This window comes from Quercus robur, chromosome 3 (assembly GCF_932294415.1).
Source record: "Quercus robur chromosome 3, dhQueRobu3.1, whole genome shotgun sequence".
In the NCBI taxonomy this organism is placed as follows: domain Eukaryota; kingdom Viridiplantae; phylum Streptophyta; class Magnoliopsida; order Fagales; family Fagaceae; genus Quercus; species Quercus robur.
Window position 1 is genome coordinate 51,135,919 of NC_065536.1, and position 23,821 is coordinate 51,159,739.

Here is a 23,821-nt window from a genome sequence, read left to right on the forward strand (position 1 = left end):
TAAATTTTGTTGATTTGGCTTAGTCCCATTTGTGTTGATGTTGTTTGTGTTGGCCCCTTGTGGCATTTTAACATGTATTTGAGGTATATTTTCATATGTTCATGCATTTTTTTCTTATATAGGGTAATTGTATGCATGCAGAGTTTTTGATAAAATGCTTTTTAGGCATTTTTTGCACATGTTTGGACTCCAATGATTACCAAACTTTGGGGATTGTCATGTTTACTTAATTGTAACCTATTTCTATCATTGCTTGTGTGTTTTACACACTTTGCCCCATTGGTGCTTGTTCATGCTTTGCTCATGCATCACATTTGATGCACCCTATCACAATTGACATGTCATGCATATTTTCATGCCCTTTGTCTAATTAGACTTCTAGCATTTTTTTTTTCATGTCTTTGTGTTTTAGTGTATGCTCTTTTACTTAGTTTTTAAGAGTTGTTTACTTGGTTTTTGTTCTAACTTGCATTTAATCAAGTTTGTTTCCATTTTTGTGTATGGTTTTTGTTTGTTTCTTTTTGTAGATATCTCCTTGCAAGAAAACCACTGCCAAGAAACCTCTTAAGTGTCAACGATATGAAGAGCATCGCTTCCGAAATAGAGATGTATTTGAGGCATTCTCGAAATTCTATAAGGAAGTGGTGATTATTATGGAGAGAGAGGTCGACCTTGAGTCTCTTGAGAGCACCTTCATTCCTAATGTGTTCAGAGACCACACTTGGGCTCCTCTTCTCACAGGATTAGTAGAGGTGCATGATATCTTAATTCAAAAGTTCTTGTTGAATGCCCTTGTGGAAGGAGATCACCTCAATTGTTGGATGAGAGGAAATGAGTTCTCTATCTCAACCATGTCAATCCAGTACTTACTGCAAATTTGACCAGTGATCCCTGAGTCTTTTCTTCCTCATGACAAGAGAAAAACACCAGTTTTGGAAGAAGTTCCGAATCTTGGGGGAGAACGAAAGAGACAATCCCTACACACTACTAGCTTCTCTCCAGATGTGAGAACATTGGCCTACATCATGCTCTTCAACCTCTACCAGTGCAGAATCTGACAACTCTTTCTCAACCACGAGCATTATTTCTTCATGACTTATACAAGAAGAAGGACATTGACATTTGTGCTCATATCTATCATCTTCTTGCAAAGTGTGTTAGCAAGAAGAAGACTTGGATGACTCTTCAATGCCTGGGATTGATTATGTCTATCTTGCATCAAAAGAGGGTTAAGATTCCTTTAGGTTTGCCAATCATAAAGAGGGAAGATCCTATTTCTGCTCAAACCATGACTAGGAGTAGAGCTTGACTTCATGGTCTTGAAGAGGAAGAAGGAGCACTAAGTGAGGACACTGCTCGTGAGAGTGGCAACATTGATGATGAGATTGACGACTTCACCCTTGGACTAGAAGATATGGATGCCTAACCTACTTAGGCTCAGCCCCAGGAGCAGCCACAGGCTCAGCCTCAGGTGTAGCCACAAGCACTAGCTCATGCTCCAAATCGCCTTGATCTTATTCTCGACCGTCTAGATCACTGGTAGCGATTGTTTGATGAGCATTCTATCTACTCCACATATCAATTCACCTACCTCCAAGAGCAAAGCACCGCTCTCTCTACCCAAATACAAGATATGGGGAGCAAAGACTAGCATCTTTGGCCATTCTAGTAAAAAAGGGGGAGTGGTATTAGCTTGAGGGGGAGCAAAATTTTGAAACTTTTACTGCTCTTATAGCTTATTTACATTACTTTATTTAAAGCTTTAAGTACTTTAGTCTAAAACTATGTTTTCTTTAGTACTTGTGTATCTTGGTTTTTATAGCCGTTTCTTCGTTTCTTGATGCTTTTAGTTACCTATTGCCTCTTGCTCTAGTTTCTTTAATGCATCATGTGTTTGTTGGACATGTAATTAATTTTTGCACTAGTCTTAATTGCTTGTGTGTTTGGATGTTCATTTACTCATTAAAAGTTCGTTGTGGTCATTTCTTAATAACTGTTCATGTTTAAACAAGCTATGCTATATGTTCATATATCATTTGTATTTACTGGATCACATTTTACTTGCTCTATATACATGCCTTGTGTTCTACTTGTCTTGAACTTAATGAATCTATTTGTTATGTGCAAGTGTTTCAAGATATATGTGTACATGGTTCAAGTGCTTCATAGGTTTTAGATTTAGGTATGAGTGAGTTTTGCCTCTATTCCCAAACTCGCATTTTGAGTTTAGAGTTTGTTTAAGGGTTTTGTCACGGAATAGCCAAATGGGGAGATTGTAAAGTTGTGATTTACAACTATGTTTTTATGTTAGCATTAATTTCGTGTCAAATTTGATTGTAATTCTATTTAATCATTTCTTGTATTTTTGTGGGATATAATGTAAGGGTTGTGTGTGAGAGATTGGTGAAGATTCTGTGAAGATGAATAATTCGCGACTGGCTCGTAAGTGCCAACTCGTGAAAAGGCCATGTGAGAAGCATATGCTGGAATTTGAAGAGTCTTTGCCAAGTTGGATTTTGCGAGTCATTCACAAGTCAGGCCAAGTTGCGAGTGACCCACGAAACTCTCTGCCTAATAATTTTGAGTGTGCCTTTTCACATACCTTTACCAATACTATATAAACCCTCATTACCCACGAAATTGTAAAAAAATAAAATAAAATAAAATAAATCAAGGAGTTTTTTCAAAGAAATTTTTAAGAGAGAAAACCCTAACCAAACACTTGAGAGTTAGAGATTGTTTACCCACAATTATCTACACCATTTCTCTAAAGTTTCCTTTACTCCTACCTCTCTATCTACACATCCTTGAGAGGTTCTTAGTCTAAACACTTACCTCACCCATTCTAAGTGTTGAGAGAAGTTTTGGTGCACATGGGAAGCATTGGAAGAAGCCATTGAGTGGCGGATGCAATTTAGAGCTAATTGCGGGATCTGAACAACTAGTGAAGACATGGCTCCATGTAGCCCATTGGTAGTAAGAACTTAAAGGGTTCAAGTACATTGGGTAGACTAGGCTTGAAGGGTCTCTTCGTTATTCATGTACTACAACTTTATTCACTATTGGATCGATTTTGGCTTGAAGGGTCGCAGTGAGGTTTTTTGTTGAGTACTTCGATTTGCTCTTCAATAACACGTCTTGGTATTATCTTGTGTTTGCATCTCTTTTCCCTACTCTTTAAACTTTACATTTATTATTTATTGTACTTGCTTATGCCTTAGAGTAGTGTTTTGGTTTTATTGCGTATCATTTACTCTTGTCCCACACTTAATTAAGTTCGAGTAAATTGACTATAGTGTTTCACACTATTTAAACTTTCAGCTATGATACATTGATACATTTATCAAAGTCATTTGTGAATGATCAGGTCAGACGATTTAGGCAAAGTTGGCCAGGTATATGAGTAGCCCTACTTTATGAGGTGTAATGTGTCGTGTGATGTGAGCATCGTTTGTAAATCTTGAGGGTTTTTTTTTTTTTGCCCCAAGAAATGAGGCATTAAATCAAGGGCTAGTAACACTTTGAATATATTTCATAAGTACTCAAAATTCTTGACGGGCAGAAGGGCCAAGATTCATTAATTTCTTATATTTTTATTAATCACAATCAATACGTTATATGATCATCCATGATAATAAATATCATTTATTTGAGAATGTTGGTGAAATACACATTATTTCCCATTCATAAAATTATATATTTAATTATAATAGAAAACCTCATTACAGGTTCCAAGTTCATCACAGGTTTTAGATTTAGGTATGAGTGAGTTTTGCCATTGTTTCTAAACTTATGTTTAAGTCTAAAGTCTATTATAAGGTGTTTTTGTCATGGAATAGCCAAATGGGAAGATTGTTAAGTTATGGTTTTTGACATAACATTTATATTGGCTTTATTTCATGACAAAAATTGTTGTAATTTCATTAATTTATTTCCTTGTATTTTATGGGATTTAGTTGTAATGGGTTTAGTATTAAGTTGGCGAAGATTGCTCAAGACAGTAAAGTTCGTGACTTGCTCACGACTGACTCACGAGTGGACAACCTGTGAAAGGTCACGTAAGAAGCACATTTTGGAATTTGAACAGTCTTTTGCCAGACTGTATTTCGCAAGTCACTTCACACTTGGCCAACTCGCGAGTGACTTGCAAAACTCTTTGCCTGGATGATTTTAAGTATGACTCTTATACCCTTTACCCATACTATATATACCCTCATTACCCACAAAATTGTAAGGAGGCTATTCAGAAGAAAACCTTTGAGAGGTTTCTACAACACCCACCTTGTTAGAGAGAGCTACTCATCCTCAAGAGAGAAATCCTTGTGGTCTCTTCTCCTCACCTCTCCCATTGTCATACCTTGAGAAGAGATTTGTACCTAAACACAACCCACACCTATTCAAAGTGTAGAAAGTGTTTAAGAGCTTGGGAAGTATTGGGTATTTGCCAAAATAAGCTGATAAGGCTTGGCGGATGCAATCGGGCGGTATTGCAGGATCTGGATAACTAGTGAAGACAAGACTTTGAGAAGTCCGTTGGTAGCTGGAGCTTGGGGGGCTAGAAGTACTTTGGATAGATTAGGCTTGGAGGGTCTTTTTGGTTTCCTTATACTCCAACTTATTCACTAGTAGATCATTTCGACTTTGAGGGTAGCGGAGAGGTTTTTCGCCGAGTTCTTCAGTTTCCTCTTCGATAATACATTGCCATGTTATCTTGGGTTTGCTATTCTTTTACCCACTGCCCTTTCCATTTTAGCATTGCACTTATTTGTTCATCCATTCAATTTTTGAGTGCTTTGATCAATTAATTTGCTAATCATGTATATTCCGCATCAAGTGTGTTTAGATTAATATTAATCAAGCTGTAATTAAGAATTGGGGGTCTAAATAAGCTATAGTATTTTACACTATTTGAGCTTTCAATTAGCATTTATTGTTGTCACGATCTTGTTGAGTCACATCAACTAGCATTTCGATCCACTTTAGTCCATTTTTGTCCAATTTGATCCACTTAGGTCCATTCAGTCCAATCTGGTCTACTTTGACCCATTTTAGTCTAGTTCGGTCCATTTTGGTCTACTTTGATCCATTCTGTCCATTTCGATGAATCTTTGCGATGAGAGATTTTTGTAGAAAGAAGAGTTGTTTTATTGAAAATTATGTTACATTCTCAGTGTAATGTTGATAGTTTTTTTTTTTTAAATAAAATTACATTTTTCTTATGTTATTAAAGTCTTGTAATTTTTTTTTTCTAATGCAAATAATGGATTTACTTATATCCGTTTCCTCTTTATGTCATTTGAGAAGTATAGAGGAATGAACCGTTTGTAAGGAGCACTAGAAACAAATTCTAACCACACATTACATTATTTACAAATTATCTCATTTTATATAATAATTGAATGTAAAATCCATTATATTTCCTATTATTTAAAAAAAAAAGTTTACTAATTTAAAACAAATTCAAATAAAAAATAAATAGTTTAATTTAGAAAATCTAATATATCGTGCCAAATATAATTTGTTATAAAATAATCACATCATTTTAAGTAGGGTTTGAGACAAACGGGCAAAATGGCGAAATAGAACTTTTTCGTGAAATACTTAGTAAAATAGCATTGTTTGTAAAATATGTAACAAAATATCACCCTTTTGTAACTCAATTTTTAGAAAATCGTGTTCCACATATAACTCAATTTTAAGGAGATCGAGTTCCATGAGTTTTTAGCCACGGTGGCAACTAGTGATGTGGCTTTTCGCAATAAAAAATGCCACATTGAACTCGATTTTTGTGAAAATTGAGTGGAACTCAATTCTTAGAAAATCAAGTTCTTGTAATTTTTTTTTTGTTTTTTAAATAGTGGAAAATGCCTATGAGGCATTTTATCAAACACCTTACATGCAAATATACCATCTGTATATGAAGCAATGCATGAACATGTGAAAATCTACCTTTTCTACATGTTTAACTATTTGACAATGACCAACATTCAAAGAACTTCATAAAATAAAATAAAATAAAAAATGGATAGGAAATTTGACAAGAAATTATATTCCCATAGAGTGAAGTCCAACCGAGAACTCAAAATCTCAAAAACGAAAGGATTGTGGTCAATGTAAATTGTTTGAAGGTACCTTAAATATAGTTGGGGAATGAAATGTGAATGATCGTGGTTGAGTATTGCCGAAGAAAATAGAGGGTTTGAAAGAATGGCAATCGTGAGAATGAGCAGGGTGGTTTAAAAAACAAAATTTGTCAATTGCTCTTTAAAAACCAACTTAAGTGGTTTTGGCGGGTAGTCTAGTCGCGAGACACCTACCAGACCATCTAATTGAAGACATTACTTAAACAACTTAAGTGGTTCTGGCGGGTAGTCTAGTAGAGAGACATCCGCCATACCATCTAATTGAAGACTTTACTTAACCAACTTAAGAAAGAACTTGATATTCAGGAAATGAAGTTCTACATTACACATAATTCGATTTTCCTAAAATCAAGTTCTACGTGGAATTTTTAATTGATATAAGCCAGATGACCGAGTGCTACTATGGCACTTCACTAAAGGAACTCAATTTCTATAAAATCAAGTTTTGTGTAGAATTTGATTTTTTTGAAAATTAAGTTTTAAAAGAGTGGTATTCTACTGCTTCATATTTCTCGAACAGTGCTATTTTGCTAAATATTTTGCAAAAAAAGCTATTTCGCCATTTTGCCCTGAAACTAACTCTTATTAGTCTAATATACTATTTTCATTTTTCACTTTACAAAAAACCAAATCGTCAAATTTTTTCGTGCATCGCCCTGCGGCCGCGGGTATGTGACTAGTTCATCTAATTTTCAAAACAATCAAATGATTTAAACATAAACAACAATCTTAAATAACTCCTTACAAAAGCTATCTTTTGAAATTTGAACTTAAAAGCTTAATACATAAGAAACTTTCTTAAAACAACTATGTGCTTTAAATCCCAACAATAGTTCACCTACAGCACAATGATCACATTCTAGCACCAATTTGTTACTACGAAACTGAGTAGCTAATCTGGAAAAATATAGGAACAATAAGAATGAGCTAAAAGCTCAAGAAGTAGTAATTGATATACAACCATACAAGTTTATATTTAGAACGCTCCAACATAAAAATAAAGGGAAACAAGGTGACAGTTGTGTACTTATATATTCATAAATGAATGATCATACTATATGCATAGCAAAATTATAAGCACAATGTCAAAAACATAAAATTCAATATGTCATGTACTGAGTCTTGCCCCCGCAACAAGGGTCACTTTCATGTGTTGCCCCCATGGGTAAGGCCATTGAAAAACATGTAACCACCAGTCAAAACTCAAAATTACATCTACCACCACATTATCCTAATCTCCACAAAACCAATCACATTCACTAGATCATGACCCACGCATTTTCCCCATGGGTGGGATCACTGAAATTAATTTATAGAAAATTGTACAATCAAAGTTTCATATAAACACAATCAAATGAGTTTCACAAATGAATGACTCAAAGATATAAGAATTAAATGTGAGATGTAAAGACAATGACAATGAGTTTAAGGATATCCAATAAGCACGGAAATTTATAATATAAAAAAATGGACGTTCAAGTGGTTTTATCAATGAACATGCAGAACATGCAGAAGGTAAGGAGGGTGGTGTATGAAGTCCCAATTGGCTTAATGCGCGAATAATTCTAATGAGGGCACAAATAATTCCACACTCACACAAACACAAAATCTAAGAAATATTATTAACCCCAAAATTTCAAATATTCATCTTATACATTAATAATAACTAGTAAGATCCTTATACTATTTTTGGCCACTTCACCAATTAGATGTTCATACTTGAAATTAGATATCTTAATTTGATAGTTGCACCTTCAATTTCACATAAAAGCATTAAGAACACCAAAAGCCCCAAATTGCCCTAAACTCCAATCTTAGCAATTTTAATTCTTTGATTAATCCCAAATCTATGATGATTTCATCCCATTGGTGTTAAAAACCCTCAATAGATATCCTAGTTTCATTTATTTCATCCAATTTAATTAAACCCCTTACCAGCCTGAAAAACCTTAATTCTCATAATAAACATGTTGCTTTAAAACCCATCTTCTATTAAATACCTTAAAAACTGTCAAACTATGACCAAATTGGGAGTTTAAATCTTTAATTGGGACCCTTAATTGCATTCTTGAGCAACCAATTTTAATGTATCAAAAGCCAAATCACAAAACCCTAATTTTAAGAACACTAAAGGCCCCAAATTGGCCTAAACCCTAATTTTAGCAATTTTAACTCTTTGATTAATCCCAAATCTATTATAATTTAGTCCCATTGATGTTAAAAACACTTAGTAGATATCCCAGTTTCATATTATTTCATCCAATTTAATTAAACCCTTAGCAGATTGAAAAACCTTAATTCTCATAATAAACATGTTGCTTTAAAACCCATCTTTTGTTAAATACCTTCAAAACTATCGAACTATGACCAAATTGGGAGTTTAAATCTTTAATTGGGACCCTTAATTGCATTCTTGAGCAATCAATTTTAATGCACTAAAAGCCAAATCACAAAACACCCAAATTTAAGCATAAAAGCCTAATTCCAATATGCAAGATCTCTAATAATATGTTAATAAGCAAATTTTCTGATCAATTGGTTGTTTAAATCTTTAATTTGGGTGCTTTTTTTCATTATTTATTTATCAATTGAATGAAAATATAAGTGTAACATAGAAACCCCTAAATCATGCCTTATGTGTAACCCTAACTTAGGGTTTCTCTAATTCTAACCAAAACAATAGGATTTAAGTAAAATTAACCTCAAATTGGGTTTTTTGGGGGGGGGGGGGGGGGGGGAGCTTGATTACTTACCAAGGGAGTATTTGATTGAAATAAATACACCAAGGTGCCAAAAATGGGAAAAAAAAATATATATATATATATATATATATATTTCAAAATGTGGTGACCGAAACTCAAGGGACAGCGGTGGAGGGCTGGGTTGAGATGAACGGAAAATCATTACCGAGTAATATAATATTATAACCAAAGAGATACTGTTAATGCAATTGCAAATTTAACAAAACCTATAACTGCAATGAACTTCTGTCTCATGAAATTTGGTGTACCATTTGGATTGGGGAAGCCAATCTTTTCTTGTTAACATGAAATTAATTGGCATGATTAAATTCTGCCTCTATAATGTGGTTTAGCAATGTGAGCTAAAACAAGAAAATTGTTGGTAAAATACCACTTTTTCAGTAAAGAGATGGGGAAAAAGCCATAACTCTCCCATGTCCTTCCCACGTTTTACAAATGTATTATGTGTCAATGCTGTGATCCTAGAGATCCAATCCTAAAGAAAAATTCTCCAACTCCACGCTCAAAATCTTTAAATAATTGATGGTCCAAGCCTTTTGCAAACGCCTTAAAAAGATGAAATCATTGTAGCCAAAGCTGTCAACAACAATTTTTTCTTTCGACCTAAGTTTTAACATGAAAGGAATACAAGGTGTCAGTGTAAGGTTGAATTTAATCAACCATCTTATTGGCTTTATTCCGTACCAAATTTGCTTGTATTTCAGCATTTAGTAACCCTGTATTTAGGTGGGTTTGTTGTAAGGGTAGTGAGTGAGATGGAGTGTTGATTGCTCAAGAGTGTGCAAGAAAATAGAGACTTGTGGCTTGATCTTGTGGGTGGCTCGCGGCTGCAAGCCGCCAGACGCAGCACACGTGTCAAGCATGCTAGAAGGTGAACAGTCATGCTAACTTGAGCACTACAGGATAAAAGAGGACAATTGGCCATACGGTTATCTCGCGACTAGAACTCGCGACTCAGTCAAGTCGCGAGGCCAAGCCGCGAGCCACCCCTGTTTTGTAAAACCTGACGTTTCGCATTCTCCTCTCACCTCAGTATAAATACCCCTTATACCCACAAATGAAAGAGAGCTTCCAGAGAGAATTTTGAGAGAGAAACCCTAAAGAAAAACAAGATTGATTCACCTACAATCTATACATTAGAGTCTCTTCAAATTCCTCAACTCTCTTCCTCTCCATTGTCAAATCCTTGAGAGGCATTTTACCAAAACCTTGTTCTCACCATATTCATCACTGTGAGAGGGCTGTTTGGTTTTCTAAGAAGCAGTTAGGAAGGAACTAATCTACATTGGTTGATGCTACGGTTTAATAGCGGAATCCAGGAAGCTAGAAAAGAAAAAGGTTCGGCGCAATCTCGTTGGAGCAAGAAGCTTGGAGGGCTTAGGTGCACTGGGTATATTAGGCTTGGAGGGTCTATTGCTGTCCATGTATCCTAACTACATTTTCTAGTGAATTGTTTACCGCTTGGAGGGCGGCGGAGAGGTTTTACGCCGAGGGCTTCGGTTTCCTCTTCGATAACACATCGCGTGTTGTCTTTGTGTTTGCATCTTCCTTCCCTTTTATCTTCGCCTTTTATTATCTGCTGTGAGTTGTGATTTTAATTTGGCTTAGATTGTTTTTCCAATTCTATATTATAGCTTATGTTCATTTTCCGCACACTAGTTGTTTGACATAAAGCTTGAATTGGTTAATTTGTAAATTGGGGGTCTAAACGTTCAAGGGTGTTTATACACATATTTGAACTTTCAATCAGCATTCGGAATCCTTACATATTGGTGAAAAGCAGGGCTAAAGGTATCAACACAAAGCATGAACCCTATAATTGCACTGTATTCAGTGCAGCAAGACAAATCTGGTTGTAGATGAGTGAGGTGCTATGCTACCTATACGATGTCACTGTTCTAAGGATGTGAGATATGGAAGTTCCTGCCTGTGACATGTTAGCCAATTCTAATTCTTAACCAAAGGATCCATAGCTATCAGAAAATTAAATCAGACAACTTGACAATCTCAAACTTTAGTTAGAGGCAATCTTGGATAGAGGTTTTTCTCATATGTGTTTGTTCTTATTTCTCCCACTCCCCCCCCCCCCCCCCCCCGTAAAAGTAATCATAGGTTGAGCTTTTGCATTGATATCATAAAACTAGTTCAGGATTGAACTCAGAATTCTTTGTATATCTGGAACCTTATCTGAGCAAATTCTTATTGTTAAAAATTCTGTGATCTGCACATTTTCACATTGCTATGTGAATGATATATAATATCCACTAATTCTGGGGAAAAAAGGGAAATTAATCATCCTTGTTGCCATTCACCTCAAATCAAGGTTTTGTACAGTAGCACTAACACTACTTCAAACACAAACACACACACACAAGGACTTTTTTGTACAATTCTCCCCATGTAGAGAAAACCTAGTTAGGGGAGACATGGTTGCAAAAGATGAAATTTTACAATGAAAATTGGTAAGTGTTATTGATACCACACCCATTCAGTATTCACATGTCAGGATTGAATTTTAAATTTAAACAATCAAATGAGAAGAGACAAGGGACAAGCGATACTCTGCAATAAAATATTATTATTCAATTCCACCCACTCCAATATTATAAGTCCTTAATTTGTATACCCTGTAAGATAATTTTGAAGGTCCAATCAACAATGGAAAACTTACAAAGAGAGCTCAGGAAGAAGAAACAGAAACTTGTAGAGTGAAATGGATTGTTAACTCAACCTTTGTCACATTTGCTTATAAATGAGCTCTAGTTCCTGCTAATTGTTATCCTTCTCTGTCAAGTACTTTTTCAAGGACTATAGATGGGCAGCAATTACCAAAGTGCATAGGCAGCATAATGTAGCATTACCCTTGTAGTATAAATTTCAAGATCCTTGTAGCATGGACTAATGATAGGAATTTAAATTATATATTTCACAATTTTTTGATGGAAACATGATCCATTGTTGGCAGTTGCCACTATTTTTACATTCACCATTGACAGTTAATGTAAATCGATATACTCAATAGAGTCAATATCAAATGTGATTTCTTCTATTTTAATTTCCTTTCAAAACTGAAAATTAAAAAAATAAAAATAAAAAGGACTAAGGAGTTATACAACGTTGAAATGAAGACATATATGAGCATATTCTTAGTGCGCAAAAATTGACAGCTTGAATTCAGGAAAACAGATATGATAAATCCAATAAAGGGGAAGCAATGACTGTTAAAATTCTGGTCTCCATTCGATTTTTTTATTTTTTTATTTTTTTTTTATAATAATATTCCATACAGAACTAAAAGGTACAGAGAATACTGGAATCAAAGAATTATCACTATCAAATCATTCTTCTCCATGACTTGGGATTTAGCAACTATAGTTACAGTCTTGCAATCATTTTCTTCTTTGCAAAGACAGTGGAGTTCCTTACTCAAAGACAATGGATAATCAATGCTCAGCACATTGGTGTATGAATACGAGTAACTCTAATGGTATTGATTTAAAAGAAATCTCTATCAATTAAGCATGCTGGTTCAAGCAATGACAAAATCATAAATTCAATCAACTTGGATGCCAAAAAAAATTGGAGGCTTCTGCTTATACATTCACGGAGTTTGTTGTCTTCCAGTCCAGTTCCTTCTGGCCTCAATCATCCTCTATAGAAATCTAGGAGCTGCCCCCTCCATTGCTGCATCATCTGCCACAGTTTTGGAGATGGTATGCAACACACCTTTGGCCAAAATGCAAAAAAGACTCCACTCAAAGATTATGGAAGCCAAGGCTGCAAGAATCAAAGTGACTTCAGAAACTCTAAAGAGTATGAGAGTGTTGAAGCTGCATCCATGGTAACCCATGTTCTTGAAGAATCTCCTTTATCTGAGGGAAACTGGCTGAAAAGATACCTATTTTCTTGCTCCGTAGTGGCCTTCTTTTTCTAGGCTTCACCAACTTTTGTTTCTATTTTCACTTTTGGAATTTGCATAATATTGTACATACTGTTGATAGCAGGAACAGTCTCCTCTGGTTTAGCCACTTTGTGTTTTACAAGAACCCATCTACAACCTACCAGAGTTCATTTCAATGATGGCTCAAACAAAGGTCTCTGTTGATCGTGTCCAAGAGTTGGAGAAGATCAAAAGAAGATAAATTATCATACTTCCATAGATTCCAATATTGCTATTGAAATTGATATTGGGGAATATGCTTGGGAAAGTGATGAAAAAATACAGAGACCTACCGTCAGAATTATGGAGAATATGACAGTATTGAAAGGTGAAAAGGTTGCAGTATGTGGTTCTGTTGAGTCAGGAAAGTCTATACTAGGTGAAATTCCAAGGATTTATGGGAGAGGAGTAATAGTTTATGGACGAAAAGCCTGTGTCCCACAGTGTGTTGGGATTCAAATAGTTACAATTAGGGAGAATGTCTTGTTTGGCAAAGAAATGAACAAGGCATTCTATGATGATGTATTGGAAGCTTGTGCTTTGAATCAAGATATCAATATTTGGCAAGGCAGAAATTTAAGTGCAGTTGGAGAGAGGGGGATGAACTTAAGTGGAGGGCAAAAGCAGAGAATCCAACTGGTCAAGGCTATCTATAGTGATGCGGATGTTTATTTCCTGGATGACCCATTCAGTGCTGCTGATGCACTTGGTATATTAGTCAATTGGAGAATTCTCTCAAACAATAAGATGTTGTTCTCAACGTTTCACAAATTCCATATCACCAATGCTCGAAGAACATTTATGTTCAAAATATAGGTAGCTGCCAGTCCTGCTAAGCCTGAGATAGATCATCAAGTGAATTAGTTAAGCGTTGATATTTAAAAGAAATCTGAAGATAATGTGTAGGTAGAAACATGCTTGATATGTGTAAATTTCACACATTAAAATTGAAGTGTTTCAATTTTGGGGAGACATAAGAGTTCAATTTCTTCCTTTCTTTGAGTTTTATGTAGTTGTCAATTTCTGCACACATTTTTGTAATTTACTTTATTAAGAACAAGCGAGACGTGTAAACTTACTGGGGTCAACAGATGACCTTGACAGACTCACCAAGATGATCAAAACAAGGAAAACAAGGAGGTTATGGCAGAATTGTGAAAGGCTACCTGAGAATAAGCATTCAGAAAGGTGCAATGAACACCATGTTAGTGATGTAGCATGTTAGTTGTAAGAAATGTGAAATTTTTAAAGATTAAAAGAAAAAAAAAGGTGTGCAACATATATGTTTAAAAGTATAGTTAGATAAAAAATATATATAATCTTTTTCATTACGGATTATGTGTAGTGTGATATTGCTGTACATTTTCTTTCCAACAATATATAAGTTTGATCATAGCAGGTATAACTGGATATCAATGTGAAACACGATAGAATGTGAAAAAGGTAAAAAAAAAAAAAAAAAAAACAATAAATATCAGAATGCATGTCTAGGCATCAAAATTGTAAGATCCCCACACAGGCTAAATGTTGCCTGGACAATTTAACACTCTTTTTCTTCCCTCTTCCATGACATATGAGGAAAAAAATGGCATTTCCAACAGGAATATCTTACTGATTTGAATATAAATGCAAGGAAAAGAGAGAGAGGAGATTGTGAGAGGCAACTTATTCATGAACTAGGTAGCTTTTTCCCTATTCCACTGTGAGACACAATGGATTCATATTCAACCAGTAGGTATGTTAGAAACCTATCCAATAATCATATCCTTCTCTTGTCATATTTGAAACAAGAACTTCATGAACCTTGACATTTATGAGCCATGTGACACAACTGATTCAGTCTCATATGAGATTTTAACTTTATAACCAACATAACGCCAGACACAATTGAACAAAAGTCCCAGACACAGAGTATTAGCTAAAAGTGTTTATGTTAACTAATTCATAGCAGTTACAGAAGAATGGGAAGAGAGAGATAGGGGTGGGGGAATGAAGGGACTGTGGAAGCAAGATGCAAAATCAGACTTACAATGTGGAAGCAGAAGCACTTTACAATAATAGACTTGCAAATAAAAGAACAATAAGAAGAAAAAATCACCACCTACTCACTCTTGAAGGTCGTTAACCCAAATATGTATACATTGATAATCCCATAAAGATTCAAAAACGTTCAGAAAAACAGGTAAGAAGCAGAAGACATAAAATAAGAGTGGACGCAAAGAGAGTACGAACCTAATTATCTAATACACTTATATGCACCTAATTATCAATAAGAGTGGATGCAAAGAGAGTACCAACCTAATTATCAATAATCTTTCTTCATAAAACTATAAACTTTGGTGCCTTACAACCATCTGATCCAATGTAGTACAAAATTTGAAAATAAATTCTATAAGATGTTCCAAAAGGCTCCTTGAAAAATAAGCAACCTACTTATGATACTTCCTGCCATGGGTAGAAATTCATTAAACGTAGGAACCAAAGAAGTATACAGGTTGTATACCCAACAATCCCTTACAAACAGTTACAAATACAATGAATCAATGAAATCAAATATTGAAAGTGGTCTACTCACATTTAAGGATAGCCAATAGCATAGTGACCCTAGGAACTGAAATTTGAATCTCTCTAGAGATAATTAATTTTCTTCAAACATCCTCCTACTCCTCTCCCTCCATACATGCATTAAACAAAGAGCAACTTACATGCTCTATTTCTAAAAGTCTTAAAACTTCGATGCTAGCATTGAAGCACTCCTTTCACCATCTTAGGCATCACCCTTTCACCCTCGTAGCTACAAATACAAATTTCCATAAACCCATAGCTACTGGACAATAATGAAGTAGCAAATGATCTACATTTTCATCACTATTTTTACATATTAGACACCATTTTTCCATCACCATGTCTTCTAATTAGATTATATATAGTGAGAATCTTTCCCCAAGCTACCTACCTCGGAACTTTTTAATTCTAGTTGTTCGAGATTCTATTTTCGCAGGAAAATATACATTAGAAGCCTAAAGACATAAATAAATTTGACATAAAGCAAATTGAAGATGGTTATTCACATTTACTCATTACCTAAATAATATCATCAATCAGAAAAACGTGCATAAAGGGATCCCATTTCATGGATAAGACCCTCTGCAAAAACCACAAGACCACCACTGTGCATAATATCCAGTCTAACAAGTTCACCATCTGGATCTGCAATCAGAACTTCATACTTTCATTTTTCATCACCTATCAAAATGTGCATTTAAAACCAAGTGATAAGCAGCTTGAGAGGAAATTTCAAGGAGGGGTTGGACAAGGATTCCAATAAATTACCAGAACAAGGTCAACAGTATCTAAAAATTCCACTTGATGAGTAGCATAGATGGCATAGGCTCTTGGGACAATAGTTGCAGGAAACACTTTTGCAGAAAGCATTCTATCTTTAATTGAAATACATCTAATGGTGCATGCACAACAAAAATCAAGTTAAGGCACAATGATAAAATGTAACTTGCCTTGATCAAATACGTTCTGGTCTGCACATCAATAGGACTGAAAAGTCATCTACGAAATAAACACTGGCATCAGTATATACAACTCTTGTCAGTGGATCCTCTGCTTTTGTCCTCCACTCAAGTTCATCCCCTCTCTCTCCAACTACATTCAAATCTCTGCCTAGCCAAATCTTGATGTCCTGGTTCAAAGCACATGCTTCCAGTATATCCTCATAATATGGCTTGTCCATTTCCTTGCCAAACAACACATTCTCTTTAATCATGCCTGTTTGAATCCAAGCACTCTGGGGCACGTAGGCCTTTCTTCCATAAACTGTTACTCCTCACTAAAAATCCTTGGAATATCACCTAGTGTTGTAGAGAGAAGGCTAGACTTTTCTGATCCAACAGAACCACGTACTGCAACCTTTTCACCTTTCAATATTCTCATGTTTCTTCATAATTCTGATTATCCGTCTTCGTATTTTTTCATCACTTTCCCAAGCATATTCCCCAATGTAAATTTCAACAGCAATGTTGGAAGCTATGGAAGTATGATTATTTATCTTCTTATGATCTTCCCCAATGAGCTATTGGATACGATCAATACAGGCCTTTGCTTGAGCCACCATTGAAATGAACTTTGGTAGGTTGTAGATGGTTTCTTGTAAAACACGGAAAGTGGCTAAAGTAGGGACTGTTCCTGCTGTCAATGATATGTTCTATACTATGTATACGCCAAAAGTGAAAACAAAAACAAAAGTCGGTGAAGCCCAGAAGAGAAAGGCCATTGCTGAGCTTGCAAAGGGGTATCTTTTCAGCCAGTTTCTCTTAGTTTCCCTCAGATGAAGGAGATTCTTCAAGAAGTGGATTGCCATGAATGCAGCTTCAACACTCTCATACTCTTCAAAGTCTCTGAATTCACTTTGATTCTTGCATCCTTGGCTTGCATAATCTTTGAGTGAAGCCTTTTTTTGCATTTTGGACAAAGGTGTGTTGCATACGATCACCAAAACTGTCGCAAAAGATGCAGCCGTGGAGGGGGCACCTCCTAGATTCCTATAGAGGATGATTGAGGCCAGAAGGACCTGGACTGGAAGCCACCAAACTCCGTGAATGTATGAGCAGAAGTCTCCTATTTTTTCAGCATCCATGTTGATTGAATTTATGATTCTGTCATTGCTTGAACCAGCATGCTTAATTGATAGAGTTTTCTTGTAAATCAATACCATTAGAGTTGCTCGTACTCATACACTGATGTGCTGAGCACCGATAGTCCATTATCTTTGAGTAAGGAACTCCACTGTCTTTGCAAAGAAGAAAATGGTTGCATGAATCAGACCATAGTGGATTTTGGATTTCAATTAAAGAATGCATCAGCATCACCAGAGGAACTTTCAACTTCTGTTTGCTGTGTAGGTTCTACTATGTCATTGTGTTTCCTAGTACAACTAGTAGGAAAAGCATTGAAACAAAGCAGTATTGCCAAAGGAAAGGTAGCAAAATCAAATATGTTTGGTTCTGGCAAAGGACTTGGCAAATCAATTGATTTCAAATGGGTGATTTTGTAAAGAGAGAATCTGAATCAAAGATGAAGGAAAAGATCCACAAGAGGATAAGGATTAATGGCCACCTTATGTCTTCACTTAGTGTTCTATTCTTTGAAAAGACTATAACTAAAGTTGCTAATACCCAAGTCATGACTAAGAACACAGATTTGCTAGTGATAAGTCTATGATTCCAGTATTCATAAAAACCAAAACCAAGGTTCAAAATTGAGATGATGACATTACAGGTGATGACAAGGAGGCATTGGTGATTTACACATGGTGGGTCTGTGAGATTTAGAAAAATGTCCTAGTTTTGAAGCAAAAAATGAAGTAGAACTGGTACAGCTTTGAGCTGTCCAATGCTCCAATTTTCTCTATCTTCCGCAACTGCAACCTTGCACTGATTCCAGAATGAAAAACCCAATTAGCAATAAAAGATAGATGGTAAATTTTGATAAAGAGAGAGTAAAAGAAACTAGGAGTTATATTGCAACGTCTTACTAATTTCTACACCTGGTGCACCAAGAAGCCTCTGATCTTGATTCACTATCATTGTGAGATTATGCTTGTTGAGATCCTGACATATCAAGTTATCTTAGTTGAAAAAAATGCAAGAGGGAGAAGGTTCATATGATTATTTTAAAATTATAATGTCTAGTTCTAACCTTCCAAATCTCTTTATCCAAGTGCTGTTGCAAAGGATCCATATTACTAGAGAGAGGGTTGATTTTGCTCTGAAGATGATGAGGGCCAGGAAGCAACCAACCAAATTCCATGGATTTACCAGCAGAAGTCTCCAATTTTTTCAGCATCCGTATTGATTAAACTAATGATTTTACTGTTGCTTAAGAAGCCGCCCGTATACCAATGTGATGAGCACCATAATACCATTGTCTTTCGGTAAATGAATCCATCCACTGTGTTTGCAAAATACAAGATGAAACATATTATTGTTGTGACTTCATTTTGATGAGTTCATGTGGAACTACATATTATTATAGACATTTCTTAATTATGGAAAAACACACACAAAAAAATTGTGGACTTGCCCATATAGTTTGTGCTAAAAATTACAGCGATCATGGCCATAGTATTTTACGTATATACTAATATCACTATAAAGTTTTAGAAAAATAATATGAATTGTTACAGAACTAATGATGAGACATTTACGTTCAGTACGATAATCTTATATACTTATTTTTTCAGACTTAATTATTTGTTGAAAGAAATAAAACCCAAATGTTTCCTTTTGGAAGGAAAAAATTGCTGAATAGACTATTTCCAACAAAATATTAGGCGTATGGTATGCATTCAAACTTATTAGCAGCGTTTATAGAAAACGCCAATTCAGAAAAAACGCCACTATAGTGTTTGCTTTCCAACCCAAAGTCGAGTTTGCCAAACTCTGACTTTCAAAAAGAGTCTAACTAACAAAATAAGTTTGAACGCATTCCATGCACCTAATATTTTGCTGCAAATAGTCTATTCAGCAATTTTTGCCCTTTTGGAATGTTTGATAAGTTTGCTTACGAGCATCTATCAGGAGAAAGGCTAAAGAAAGCCATGCTTTGTTGCAAGGTAGGAAACAAAGAAGAAAGCCACATTTGGTAGCAAGGAAAAGAAGTCAATATCTGGAAATAGTTATCCTCATTCTCTCCCTAAACGGAGCCACAGACCAAAAAATGCATATACAAACAGAATTATTTGGGTGCCTGCCATTTAGTATCACACCTGCAACCATGAAGACAGCTTTTCTGTTCCTGGCCTTTATGGAAACCATTGAAACATCTATTTTCAATGTCCAGTCATTGATACAGTACAAGCAAGACTATAAATGCTTGAATATAAGTATCAGTATTGGTATCAAAGTCAGATAAACAAAGCTGTGCACACAAGCTCATACGCATGGAGTGCAGTTCAAAGGCATGTAAACTAAGAATTAACTAGCCTCTCACCATTCACAATGCTTCACTGTCATAGCATTGTAAACATGCTTCCAGTAGAATAAGCAATCTATTGCCAGTAAAGAGTATGTTTTCACCATTTTCCTTAGTCCTTTTACCATGTTGCTATAATTAAAATAGATTTATCATAAGTGGCTGAAGTTATAACATTTGATGACTCTAATTAATATAAGGATTTATGTTCAAAGAAATTTTTTTTACACCTAAAGATTAAAATAACATTTATATTGCTGTGTTCAACATTACAAGTTCATCACCTCTGATTACCTACTAAAATATATACAAGTGTCTGTCCAGATTCCGCAAAATTAATGCCATGGTAAAAAAAAAAAAAAAAAAAAAAGCAAAAACATTATTTTGGTCCAAACATTTTTGAGTTACGGTTAATTTAGTCCCTACATTTTAGTAGTAGTCAATTTAGTTTCTATTATTTTCAACTTGCAACCAATTTGGTCCCTACCATTATCTCACTTACGAAAAATGCTTATGTGGTTAACAGATTGCATTGTTGGCATGTCTACATTAAAAAAATCAAATTTGATATTAGATGGCAAAAAAGCCATGTCAACATTTAAATTTTTTTTTTTTTTTTCTTACGGAATTTCACTTCTCTCTCTTAACATTCATCAACGGATAACCCAGAACTAAAATCTTCTCTAGTCTCTCTCTTTCTAGTTTATCTCATTCCTCTCTCTTGGCTCCTCCATCTCAAGCCCACCTAGGCTGGCATCCGCATAGCTCGCCACACTGACAATAAGATGCACGACGGCACCGCTGCGAGAGTCATCGTCTTGCTACACAGGGAGTGTGGTTGCTCCAAGTCAAAGCCGGAGACGTTGATTCCAACACTCGGGTCGCCTCTTGTTGGTCCAGATCACGATCTGGGTATATATCTTCGATTTTGTTATTACGGTTGTTGGCAGCTTGTAGGTGGGTTGAAATTTGAGTTGTTGTTGGTTGCCAAACTTCAGGCCATTGAGTTGTAGTTAATCTGTGAGGGGCGAACGGTGGTGACTTGGAGCGTCTTGGATTTGTGGTTGAAGTTTGATGTTTTAGTTGCGTCTTGAGTAGCGGTGGCGGGAAGGCTTAGATTTGTGATTCACAGCAAAGGGATTCACCCAGAGACATTAGCACGGATGTGGATTTTCTTGATTTTTTGGCACTGTATTGAGATTTTCTTTTTGTATTTGTTATTGTGTTTGGATGTCAAGAATTTTTTATTTTTTTTTGAAAGTTTATATTTTTTTATTTAAGAAACGGATGCCAAAAAAATAAGAAATTGATAATTTTGTTATTTAAATTGTTGTTATAAAGTTTTGAAATTTTATTTGAATGGTTATTTATATTTTCTAAATGCTGACATGCCTTTTTTGTCATTTTAAGTGCTGATGTGGTTAACAAAATATATACACGTCACCATCAGATTTAATTTTTTAATATTAGACATGCCAACAATGTAATCCGTTAGCCACGTAGACATTTTCCGTTAGTGAGATAACAACAGGAACCAAATTGGTTGCAAGTTGAAAATAGTAGGGACCAAATTGACTGCTACTAAAATATAAGGACCAAATTGATTGTAACCCTAAAATATAATGACCAAAATGATGTTTTCGCCCAAAAAAAAAAAAAAAAAAAAAACATTTTTGACACTCATACTTCATCCTGGTCAGATAAACTTACCACATGGACCACTGTTAAGATCGTCAAGATTCGATGATGTTGAATGAAACTTAGATAACAGCTGTTGCATTCCTGATATGATTGATCCATATGTCTGCAGTGCAAGAATAAACATGCTTCAAACCCTGCTGTTAAACTTATTTTCACTAAATTCTATACAGTAAGTTGGATATCCAAGAAGATCATATTAATCCATCTCATTTTAGTTGGAATTTAAGCACACAAGTTGGTGAGGCAAGGCAAAGAAATCACCAAGGTCATCAAAATATACTGAAAGAAGGTCATTTATTGAAATTTGAAAATGTTCTTGTGTCAAACAAGCTCTAATTAAGAAATACAAAATGAGTTGAAAGCAACAAATAACATGCAGGATTTGTCTCCAATATAAGGTGAATCACAATGGATAGATTCAATCTCCATGGGACATTATCAATCTTTAACCAAAATATGGAATATCAGATAAGTTTGCTTACTAGCATCTACATGTGTTTCTGTATTTATAGTTCGACCTAAAATACATAGCCACACTAAACAGCATTTGTCAATACAAATGAATGAATGATAGCATCGAACCTGAACAGCTCAGACCTGTGATCCACATAATGCATCCTCTTAATGTTGGTCAATTTTCCATTGGTGGATAACTGGCTGAGGTTTTTCCATAAGAAAAACATATTAGAAACCTGGACCATTACAATCAAAACTACTTGCTATACACATGGGCACTTTAGAGTTTAATTTATAGTGATAAAAAAAAAAAAAAAAAAAATCTATCTTTAAACCAATCAAAATCAACATCACACCCAAAAAAATAAGTTTCAAATTTTCATCCTTTTCACTGAATACATAGCTATGAAAAATTGTTAACAAAAAAATAAGCTATTAGCAATTGTTCAAAAATTAATTAATTGTCTCTATGTAAATGAAAAGACCAAAGAATACAAACATTGTGTTAATTTCAACTTGGTAGAATATTAAAAGAATAAAAATAAAAACACAAATTTTTTTATCCCAAACAACAAGCTACCAAAAAAAAAAAAGAAAAAAAAAAATCAGAAACCAAATTATCCACAAGGAAAAAAAAAACCCAACATATAGAAATTAGAAAGTTTCAGAATTAACAGCAAGGCCATTGGTGAACTTGTCGTCCAAATCGTCCAGCTGAATTGGCATCAAGCCACTCGATTGCAAGTTCATGAGCAGCAACATAGGCTTGTTTGGTTTGATTTGTCATTGCACAAGTCTTTAAAAGATTACTATGTGCCAGATGATGCCAGCACAGCCACTGAATCCCATGTGCCAGAAACAAAATGAGATAGAATAGACTCAGGCACAAAAATAAGTAAAGCCAGGTGAAACTAAATTACTCGAACAGAAACTGATCATACCAAGCTAAGAACTTTGGACTGGAAACTGATCCTTCAAGACTAATCCTCCAATGAACTGGAAACTTATCAACTGACTTAAATAATGAAGGATTGTCAATATCATCCTCTTCAGCATTGTGGGCATCACGTGCCATCAAAGATAAGCATTTTTAGTGCATATAAAACATTGTGCCAAAGCAATAGTTAACTTCTTACCAAGTTGAGAGCAACCTAACAACCTTGGCAGCTGAGTTACATAACATGAATGATACTTATAGACGAATTTTAACTTCTCTGGTAAGTGGTAAATGGTAAGAAACGAAGAAATTATTCAAAGCAAACAAATCCACATGTGAACCCATGTGGATTCATTCAAGGCCATTTGTACCAAAACCGAAGAGGCATAGAGATGTCATTGCTATGCCATTGCATCATTTAACAAGTTTTATTCTTAAATTGAGTAAATACAAAAACACAGAGAATCTGCACTGACTTGAATTAACTTCTAGTAGGTCCTTTGAAGTTTAAAATTGCGAGTAATAGGATATAATACTACCTTCTACCTTAATATCACTATTCATTTTTTTCTTTATCTTCCTTTGTTTTGTCTCTTCTTATTCACACCCTTTTATTCTCTGACCTTTCTCCCTCTCTTACATTTTCATCACCCCACTAACATCTAGCTTAATATCACTATTTATCTTTCCCTTTATCTTCATTTATTTTGTCTCTTCTTATTCATACACTCTTATAATAAATTTGTCATTCTCTCTTTTATTTTTTACATGGTTTTCCCTCACAAAAAGGTTTCTCTCTCTCTCTCTCTCTCTCTCTCTCTCAATTTTTTGGTTGATTTTCAAAACTCTAATTTGAGTTGATTTGATATAGTTTTGTGTTTTAAGGTTTTTTTTTTTT

At 35.0% G+C, this 23,821-nt stretch overlaps 2 long non-coding RNA genes across 2 annotated transcripts; both read right to left on the bottom strand.

Annotated features, from left to right (window-relative positions):
- Nucleotides 1-12,392: 12,392 nt before the first annotated feature.
- On the bottom strand, nucleotides 12,393-13,988 carry LOC126716413 (uncharacterized). The gene is made up of 2 exons (XR_007652118.1): nucleotides 13,925-13,988; nucleotides 12,393-13,683 (listed from the first exon to the last, which is right to left on the bottom strand). It is a non-coding gene; the product is annotated as an uncharacterized LOC126716413 (long non-coding RNA).
- A 3,549-nt stretch (nucleotides 13,989-17,537) lies between these two features.
- LOC126716414 (uncharacterized) lies at nucleotides 17,538-21,632 on the bottom strand. Its single transcript, XR_007652119.1, has 3 exons — nucleotides 21,540-21,632; nucleotides 18,555-18,806; nucleotides 17,538-18,466 (listed from the first exon to the last, which is right to left on the bottom strand). It is a non-coding gene; the product is annotated as an uncharacterized LOC126716414 (long non-coding RNA).
- Between the last annotated feature and the right edge of the window lie 2,189 nt (nucleotides 21,633-23,821).